Genomic DNA, 11,026 nt, shown 5'->3' on the forward strand with positions numbered 1-11,026 from the left:
AAAAAAAAAAAAAAAAAAAAAGAAAGTAAAAAAGAATAAAACATAACAAAAATACTGGAATGGCAAATATATGACCAGCACTTGGAACAGTTTGGGGATAGGATATCTCACAAAGTTCTAGTATGTTGTGGACATGGACAGTGTCTATGACACTTACTGGTGGCCAGGTGTCACTTGTGGGACTGAGCTACTGCTATTTCCTTGATACTCACCCTGTAGACCCAGATAGAATCACGACCCACAGGATTCAGGAGAAGTCCATTTGTGGAGTATGCTAATGGAAATATTTTGCTGCTGTATTCAAAAGAATAATTGAAAGCCTGCTGTTGTATACTTCTTTTTCTCCTGTGTTTAATTGTTTGCCCTATTTGGTGAGTTCTTTCCATTCTCATTCATGGAGTTGTGGTCATTTTGATCCCTCTCTACAATATCTTGTAGTAGTCTGTGTAGGGTTGGCTTTGTCAACATGAAATTTTTTTTTTTTTAACCAATAAGTCATAACTTTATGAGTGATAGAAACAGTATAAATTTCAAACCAAGCTGCAGTGACCTTTTTGAAACACCAAAAAAAGTTCTCCTTTCTGATGATTGCATTGTTAGTTCCATAATAGCACTTACAATATCACTACTATTGTTCTTCAGTGCTCGGACTGCCTTTGCCTTCGACGCATTTGCTTGTGACATAACCAACTCTGTGTCCTTAACTTCCATGCCTGTTTCATCAACCTCTTCCTCTTCACTCTCCTCTTGTACAGTTGGAGTCTGTGTATTTTCTTGAATGTTTGAGACAGCTTCACCTTGAACTTTTTTTTTTTAATTTTATTTATTTATTTATTTATGTGTGTGTGTGTGTGTGTGTGTGTGTGGTCAGCTCAGCCCACCAGGGGGCAGGGCTGGTTGGCATGTGGTGCTGGGGGATTAAACCGCAGTCCCTGTGCTTTGCTAAGCTTGTTCTAAGTAGGTGCTTTAGACCACTGAGCCATCTCACCAGCCCCACCTTGAACTTTCAATTTCTCATCAGTTACTAATTGTGCTTGTGGAGATAAATCCTCAATCTTGGCTTCTCCAAAAACTATGTAAGTGGGCTTACTGGTTTGTAGCTCAGCAGCATAAGTGCCTACCTGGCAAGCGCAAGGTCCTGAGTTCTATCCCCAGTACCAAAAAAAAAAAAAAAAAAAAGAAATCTTGATCTTTGAGCTCTAGTACTGATTCATCACTGTCAGACTCAGATTCTGTTCCAGACCCTGTCTTAGCCTGGTGCTGTGGCAACTCCTGCTCTGTAGCAGGGATGGTTGCTTTCTTTTTCTTTTTCTTTTTTGATGGAACTGAGTATTGAACTCAGGCCCTTGCACTTGCCAGGGAGGTTTCTGTGGTTTCACTGGGCATTTAGAGACTCCAACTGTCCTTCAACTTCATGTTCCAGGGGCCGGGGAGATGGCTCAGTGGAATAAGTGCTTCCCTGGCAAGCGCAAGGGCCTGAGTTCAATCCCTGGTTCCACAAAAAAACACAAAAAACAAAAAACTACTTCATGTTCCTGGGGTGGGCCAGCCCACAGGAAAGGAGGATAGCTGTGGATAGGAGTCTCAACGTGAAATTCTTTAGTTGTTCTTTGTCATGGAAGTATTGCACTTCTCCATTAAAACTGAAAGAGAGTTTTGCAGGGTAGATCAGTCTGGGTTGGAATTTGTTTTCTTGCAGGACTTGAAGTACTTTGTTCTATGATCTTCTTGACTTGACTATTTGTGAAGAGAAATCTGCCGTTATTCTGATGGGTTTTCCTCTAAATGTGACCTTTTTGGTTTCTCTAGTAGCTTTTAGTACACTGTTCCTGTGCTGAATTTCCGGGATCTTGATTATTATATATCTGGGTGTGGTTTTAATTGGGTTGATGTTATTTGGACTTCCATATACTTTGGTTACCTGAATGTCAGATTGTTTCCTCATATTTGGGAAGTTTTCTGCTATCATTTCTTTCATATTCTTTTTATATCTTTTGTATTGACTCCTTCTTTCTCATTGATGCCTATTAGTCTCATGTTGTTCATCTTTGCATCGTCTTGAAGATGTTGAATTATTTTTTCCTGCATCCTAGTTGTTTTTAAGAGATCTTTTCTTAGCTTTTCACTAGCTGCAATAGTGTCTTTAAGGTCTGAAAGTCTATTTTCACTTTCATTCAAGCAGTTTTGTCAGCTTGTGATTGAGGTTTTAATTTCCTGTATATCACTTTGAACCTGTTTCATGCATGCTATTTCTCTCCTATATTGCTCATTCAAGGATTCCATCATTTTTATATTCTCTATTTTTTTTATAAATGTCTTCTTTAGAAGCATTTAGTACTTCTTTCATTATAGTTAGCATTTCTTTTTTTACTTCAGAAATTATTTCTCGGGACAGAAAGATGGCTCAGTAGAATAAGTGCTTTTCTGGCAAACTCAAGGGCCTAAGTTCAATCCTTGGTTAAAAAAAAAAAAAAAAGAAAGAAAAAAGAAATTATATCTGATCTGATTTCCTCCATACCTTTCTGCAGTTGTTTCTTTACTTCTGATACTATTATTTCAGAGATTTCAGGTGTATAATTTCTAATTTCTTCTATGCTATTGTCTCCTGCATTTGTTTTGGGTGGGGTTGGAGCCTGAGAATGCATTTTGCTCCTTCTCTTCATCATTTTGTATAGCCCTGTCTTCTGATCTTTGGTGTAAGAGCTTAGATAGAGTTACTACCTTAGCACCAGGTCTGGATCTGCCAAGTTCAAACTTGTCCCGCTAGGTGTGGCTTGGGTCTGGCTGCTGTGCTTCACTTCCTCCTGCTGCAGCCCTTGGAGGTGAACCTGCTGTGCCACTCTGGCAAGATGTTCTGCTCCTGGGCCAGCTGGGTGGGTCTTGCCTCTAGCATCTCTGCAGGGAGTTCTGGCTCAGGGTTCCACATCGTGCCTGCCAGGCCTGGGTGCTCACTGGAGTGAGGATCCAGAGGGCCCTGAATGGTCCCACTCACATGCTGGGCCTGCGCACTGGCTAGAATACTAATGCAATTATAATGAGAGTCTTAGTTGCTGTTCTCATTACTGAGACAAAAAACCTGACACTCAAAGTTAAAAGAGGAAAGGTTTATTGTAGCTCACAATTTGTGTAAGTTTCAGTTTAGGTTGGCTGGCCTCCAGGCAGGGTGGCACCCAAGAACTCAGACTGGATCGACTCTGTAAGGATGCCTGAGATTGAGTTAGCTTTAATGTTGGAGGGATCAGAGGAGTGACTGGGGTGTGAGGGCTCAGGCTGTCTTGCAGCTGCTTGGGAGTCACGTAAGGAATGTCTCTCTTAAATATTTAATGTGTGCTCCCATAAGACATCTTACTGGTTTATATATTTTTTTCTAGGAAGATGTATATTACTAAACAACAAGAAATGCTATCCACAAATTTCATTTCAAGACCGTGAGGATGCTGAATACACATAAAATGCCCACAAGGTGACGATGGTTTATATTTTCATATGTTTCTTGTATGCAGTAATGTGGGGCAATGTTACGTTCTTCTGCTGTTTCCTGTGTTTATTCAGTTGTTACTTTTGTGTACTGGTTCTTTTTTATTATCCATTTTAATGAGAAAGAAGATAAAATTGCTATGAAACAGTTTGAAAACAGGTTAGTAGGGCAGTTCCAATAATTACTACCTTGCCTATTGTCTTCATAGTAGTTGTTCAGAGGACAAGATGCAGACATGATATCTTTTTTTTTTTTTTTTTGTATTTAATACACGGTCTACAGGGTCTCACTACATACACATATGCACACACAAATAAGCACAAACACATGGAGGAGAATGGAGAAGAAAAGAAATAGATCCCTGGAAACCTCCCAACTCTCCCAAGCAGAATAGATGGTCACCAAGGGAAAATAAAACAAATGTCAGGTAGCAGAAATCTATGAAAAGTTCATAGACAGAATGAAGAAAACACATCAGTTCAAGAGGAAACGAACAAAAGTTCATAACTATGTCACTCAGTGCACCCATGGTGAGTTTCAGGAAAATGAATAAGAAATTAGATGAGCTGACCAAAACAGCTCAAAATTTGACTGGCAGATTCAGTAAGGTTATGGAATCCTCAAAAGGATGTCAGACAGCAGCCAGGCATAATGGTGCACATGCTGTAATCCCAGCGCTCAGGAGACTGAGGCAGGAGGCTCATTGTGAGTTCAAGGCCATCCTGGACTACATAACAAGACCCTGTCTCAGAAAACCCAAAGAACAAATAAACAAAAAAGATGTTGGATGGTAATATTTGAAATAAAAAGCTGCATAGAAGTCTTACTTTGCAGAAATGACCAATGCAAGGATAGAATGTCTGATATTGAGGACAAAATAGTGAATTACAATAAAAAACTCAAAGAAGCCAAAAAGAAAATAAGAGAACAAGAGAAGACTATCTAGCAGCTACCAGAGGACAAGAAGACCAGTCTAAGCCCAATGAAAGACCAGCCTAGGCTACAAACTGAGCTGAAAGCCAGCGTGCACTACATAGCAAGATCCTGTCTCAAAAAGACAGGGGAGAGAGAGAGAGAGAGAGAGAGAGAGAGAGAGAGAATTGTAATAGATACTGTAGAAATCCAGAAGACAGTAACTACTTTGAAAAATTATATTTCAACAAATTGGCAACATTTGAAGGAATAGATTCCTAAACAAATAGAAACTACAAGTTAACCCAAGAAGATGCAGAGTTGCTTAACAACCCAATAATAAGCAATGAAATTAACATAATAATAAAAAATTATCAACTAAAAAAATCCAGGACCTGATGGGTTCACTGCTGAATTCTGCAACAGTTTCAAGGATGTTATATCAATAATATCTTCAGGGGCTGGTGAGATGGCTCAGTGGTCTAAAGCACCTACTCAGAACAAGCTTAGCAAAAAAAAAAAAAACAAAGGGACCGCGGTTCAATCCCCCAGCACCACATGCCAGCCCGCCCCGCCCCCTGGTGGGCTGAGCTGGCCACACACACACACACACACACACACACACACACATAAATAAATAAAATTTTGAAAAAAACAAAAAAACAAAAAACAATATCTTCAATCTTTTCAAAGAAATTTTAAAGGGATGAAGAATCTCAAACTCATTTATGGAACCTAGTGTTACCCAAAACCTGATAAAGACCCAGCTAAAGAAGAAAACTACAGGCCGACCTCCTTAATGAACACAGATGCAAAATTCTCAACAAGATATTAGCAAATAAAATGCAGTGTATTATCAAAAAGATCATACATCATGATCCAGTAGGTTTCACTCCAGAGATGAAAGGATGGCTTAACATATGTAAGTCAACAAATGAGATACATCATTGAAATATAAACAAGGTCAAAAACATAGGATCCTTTCAATAGATGCAGAAAAGGCTTTTGACAAAATCCAACACCTTTACATGATAGAAACCCTGAAGAAAACAGGTAGAGAAGGACCACACCTGAATATAATAAAAGCTGTATATAACATACCAATAGCCAGCATCGTACTAAGTGAGGAAAAACTAAGAGCACTGTCTGTAAAATTGGGAACAAGACGAGGATGTTCATCATTACCTCTTCTAGTCTACCTGCTGCTTGACATATTAGACAGAACATTTAGGCAAGAGAATGATATAAGAAGGACATGTATATGAGCAGAACTCAAATTATCAATGTTTGCAGGTAATGTGATGCTCTACACAGAAAACAAAACAAAACAAAAAAACCACCAAAAAATTCTCAGAATTAATAACCCACTTTAGCAAGGTAGCAGGATACAAGATTAACCCTCAAAATCCATTAGCACCTGTGGACAGCCACAATGAATGGGAGAAGAAGGCAATTATGAAAATAATACCATTCACAGTAGCTTTATGAAAATGAAATAAGGGCCAGTGAGATAGCTCAGCAGACTAAGTGCCTGCTTAGGCAAGTGCAGAGATTAGGGTTCTATCCCTGGCACCACATGCCATGCTGGCCTGGCCCCCGGGGGCACTGAGCTGGCCACCAACACTGGGAGAGGTGGAGCATGCCTGCAATCCCAGCACTGGGGAGGCTGAAAACAGGGGGATCACTATGAGTCCCAGCTACATAGTGAGACCCTGTTCCAAATACATTAAAAAAAGAAAGAAAAATGAAATACCTAGGAATTAACCTAACCAAAGAAGTGAAAAACCTCTACCAAGAAAACTACAGTGTCTGAAAAGGAGATGGAAGAGGACATCAGAAAACGGAAAGATGGCCCCTGCTCCTGGATATGCAGAATCAATAGTGTCAAAACCACCACACTCCCAAAACTGTGATACAGATTCAGTGATGTCCCAATCAGAATACAACAGTGTACTTTATAGAACTAGGGAAAATAGTTCTAAAATTAATAAATAAAACAATAACAAATGCTGGTGAGGCTGTGGCAAATCTGAATTGTTGATGGGACTGGAAACTAGTGCCGCCATTATATAAATCAGTATGAAGCTTTCTCAAGAACTACAATCCCGCGTTCCATGCAGCCCAGTGGTCCTCCTGCTAGGTGTCTTCGCCAAGGAGCTTAAGACGTCACTACAGTGATACACCCATACCAACGTTTAAAGCAGCAGAACTCATAATCACTAAATCCTAGAACCAGCCTGTATATCCAGGAACAGACGACTGGATAAAGAAAATGTGGTATCTATACATAATGGAGTACTCCTCTGCTGTAAAGAATGACATGTGTGGGTGCACTTGGAAAACATAATGTTGACTGAGATAGATCAGACTTGCAAGCTGAAATGTCCTACAGTCTCTCTTACTTGAGTGTGGCTAAGTACGAAGAGAATAATAAAGGATGGACAGAAAGGGACAATGAGAGGGGTCTCTTACAATAGGAAATGACCCAAAGAAAATAGCATGAGGGGCAAGGAGGGAAGGGGAATTAAATAGAATAAAGCTATGCCACGCACAGGAGCCTGATAACCTTAGGGAAGGTAAGCTTTCTATGTCATGAGCTAAGGTCAGTTGTATCAGTGAGAATGAAACATGGGCTAGGGGAACTGGAGGAGGATGGAGGGAGGAAGGAGGAAAGGGGTTTTACAAAGAAGAAACAGGTTGTGGTACGTACATGTAACTGCCCTCCAAGATGATTGTGAACTGCATGAATTGCAAATATGTACTAATAAAAAATTTAAACTTTTTAAAATTAAAGAATAAAAAAGTTGAAGATATCACAGCCTGGTGATATATACATTCCCAAGTGAACAGCAGTGCTATTCATAACAGCTAAATCTTGGAAGCAGTCCCCATGGCCATCAGCAGGTGAGTGGATAAGGAAAATTTGCTGTTTATACATCATGGTGGACTACTTTGCCAAGAAGAGTGATAAACTTGAGTCATTTGTGGGAACACATTAAGTGAAATAAAGCAGATTTATAAGCCTAATTATCACATGGTGTTCTTATATGAGAAAACCAATATATGAATAAATTGCCAAGTAAAAGACAAGAGGAGGCAGGGGTTTGATCCCCTGGCCTGCTGTGCCAGCCCCACCCCCAGGGTGCCCTGAGAGGGCAATGGAGACTGGGTGTGGTGGCTCGTGCCCGTAATCCCAGCGCCTGGAAGGCTATAAACGGAGAATCACTACGAGTCTGATCTAGTAGTGAGACCCTGAACACTCTGTAGACCCTTCCTTAAAATACAGAAAATAAACAAATAAATAAATAATAAATAAAACAAGAGGAAAAAAGCAGGAGAAAATAGTTACTGTGATCCACCATGGATAATGTATCTCACGGAGTTCCTCCGCTGAGTATAGTTATCTTAGGTGTTTTACAGCTTTTTGGTCTATTGGTCTGGTTGTTAATGTGTAGATAATTACTTTTATAAGGATTTGTAAGATAATGAACAAGTCTGATGCTGGCAAAAGAAGACTTGGGATGGGCAAAGGGGCCAAATGAATCGAGATGCGTTATGTACGCACGTCAGTTCCCCACGGTGACGATGATCGCTAGGTACTCCAACGTGTACTAAGAAAACAAAAAAGTTAAGAAAGAACTGAAAATGCCTCGAGGTAAGGACTGACGTGGAGAGTCACCTTGGGAACCTACGCGGCCCCTCACAGGCTTCTGCTCTGCTTTGCTTCCCAGCCACCAGGAAGTAAGCTGCTTTGCGCCTTTCACTAGTCGACTTCGGCCTCTGAGCCTGCCAATTGTACTGAAGCTTCTGGAACTGTCTCATAAGTAGTGGGGTTCAAGCGTGTCTCGATGACAGGAAAGCAGAGTAAGACACTTCCTCAAGCCAAAGGGGGAGTCGCCTGGGAGGACAGTGCAGCATTTCTGTAGCCAGAAGAAGGAATGTAACTCCCGGTTGGGGGGGGGGAAAAAAAAGAAGGAATGTAACTAATCCATGGGAAGGACAAAGATAGAGTTTGACTGTCAGGACTTCCTCCACCAGGTACCCACCTCCCAACTAACCCAAGATGGCATAAATTTGAAAATTCCATGCTGGACCGTTCTCAGAAGAAGGAGGTGCTGTCCCTTGGAGAAATGGAAAAGTAATGGCCTCTTGTTCTCTTTTCTAAAAAGCTAGTGGCAAGATGAGGGGAGGACTCCTCTCCCTTGGGGCACTTCCTGTCCAAGGTCCAGTAATGTCTGGAATCAGTCTAGGGCTTAGTGTCACATTGGCTTCAGTTCCTAGGGAACAACATTTTTTCTTTTGGGTTGTCTTTCCTGTTTTTTCTCTGCGTATAGGGAAGTGAGTTCTCCTCTGGAACAAAGATTAGGACATGGGCTGTGGGGATCAGGGTAAAGGCAGGAGCAGAAGCTGCTAAGTCTTAGTTCAAAGGTAAAACACTAGCACTCTGACTCCCACCAGGCACAGCCCAGCTCAACTCAAGCAGGAGTCTGGGACCCGAAACCAGGCAGTAGCAAATGCTTTGCACTTCCCTGCTGAGTCCCCAGTGTACGTCTGTCTCTTGCACCAGAAAGCTGGGATTTGGAGTCTAGCAGCCCTGGCCAAAAGGCTGTTCATTTCTTTATCACTGACTAAAAATAAGGCCTATTTGTATCGTTGTCTTTCTTTCTTTCTTTCTTTCTTTCTTTCTTTCTTTCTTTCTTTCTTTCTTTCTTTCTTTCTTTCTTTCTTCTTTCTTTCTTTCCCTCTTTCTTCCCCTCCCCCTCTTCTCCCCCTCGGCCTCAGTCTTCTCCTTCTCCTTCTCCTTGTATTGGGGATTGAAGCCAGGGCCTTCACAGTGGGTGACTATGCATCCCTTTTAACTTTTTAATTGAGGCAGGGGCTTACTAATTTGCTTACGTTGCTAAATTGCCCAGGCCAGGCTCAAACTTGCAGTCCTCCTGCCTCAGCCTCCCAAATTATTTTTCTATTTGTTAATTTGTTTTGATGGTGTTGGGGATTGGATGCAGTAGACAAGAACTCTACACTCAGCAACATTTCCAGCGCCAGTTCTAATGCCTTTGAGATGCATTTCTCTCTAAAATTGGACTGATTCTCACTGTGGTAACAAGCAAGACAGTCCAACTGGCTCTTGCCAATTCTGTAATCTTGGTGGAACCATGGTTTGAACTCAGGCCCTTGCACTTGCCAGGGAAGCACTTATTCCACTGAGCCATCTCCCTGGCGCCCTCTTGCCAATTCTGAATGTGGTATCAGCTAAGTCAACTACAAATAGCTAATGTTCTGTGTAGGCTAGAGTTCTCCTTGGAATCGTCAGTCAAACATAATAATCACATCAGACCATGCTACGTGACAAAATATTGTTTCCTATTCTGCAGAGTTCTTTTATCTTTTATACCTTCTGCTTTTTTCTGATCTCTTTTTTCTGCTCTTTGATTTATTTCTTGTTTTAATGCTATCATCTTCCTCTTTTAAACATCATAGTTTTCAAAATTAATTTTAAAAATGTGCATTTTTCTTAAATACTAATTTTACGTGACATATGATTTCACTAGTACAAAAGCGTATATGTTAAAAAGTGAGTAATTCTAGGGCTGGGGAGATAGTTCAGTAGAATAAGTGCCTGCTGGGCAAGTGCAGGCTCCTGAGTTCAATCCCCGGCACCGCGAGTGAATAATTCTAGCACAGCTACTGTTTCAGTTCTTGTAGATCCTTGCAGTTATAGCATATGCACATATGTGCATGTGCATCTATGTTCCTTCATTCCACAACACACACACAACCCCACAACTAAACCCCAAAATGCAGCATGTGCTTCTATACCTTGCAAGGTTTCTGTCCTTCTGTCCTTGTGCAAATGCCATTTTTATGTAGGAAACCGACATTTCCCATGACTACCATTTCTCTTTCTGAGAAGCTCAGACTGAAGAGAGACGGGAGCCAGTGGATAAAGGAGATAACTTATTTGTACTCAAGGCAGAGTGCATGTCAAGTTGAAGGCAGCACAGAAGAATATGAGCAGGGCCAAGGAGATAGCTCAGTAGAATAAGGGTTTGCCCGGCAAGGGCCTGAGTTCAATCCCTGGTTAAAAAAAAAAAAAAAAAAAAATTACACCTACCTTCCATGCAACTAGGAAGAATGAAGTGCAATATTTAAAATGTAGAGAGAAAAAACTCTAGCCAATCTAGAATGCTATTACCTGTGAAATTATTCATTAAAAGTGAAAGCACAAAAAAAAAAAAACAACTTTTGGTAACAACTGAGGAAATTTGTTGCCACCAGAACTACCTTAAAAGAAGTATTTTACGGGGCCGGGGAGATGGTTCAGTAGAATAAGCACTTCCCTGGAAAGCGCAAGAGCCTGAGTTCAATCCCCGGTTCTGAAAAAATAAATAAATAAATAAATAAATAAATAAAATAAAAATAAAAAAAATAATAACAAGTTAAAAAAAAAGAAGTATTTTAAAAATTTTTCAAAAGGAAGGAAAAAGACATAAGGTAGGCAGAGCTACATAAAGAAGGAAGAGCAGTAGAGAAGTAGCCAGAGGAGGGAGCAGCCCTGGCCATGGCCGCCTCTTCAAGACTGGACAGCCAGCGTGTACTCACGGAGCTTCCTTTAATAACTGGTCTGCAGACACT

Source organism: Octodon degus, unplaced genomic scaffold, assembly GCF_000260255.1.
Source record: "Octodon degus isolate 3935 unplaced genomic scaffold, OctDeg1.0 scaffold00087, whole genome shotgun sequence".
NCBI lineage: Eukaryota > Metazoa > Chordata > Mammalia > Rodentia > Octodontidae > Octodon > Octodon degus.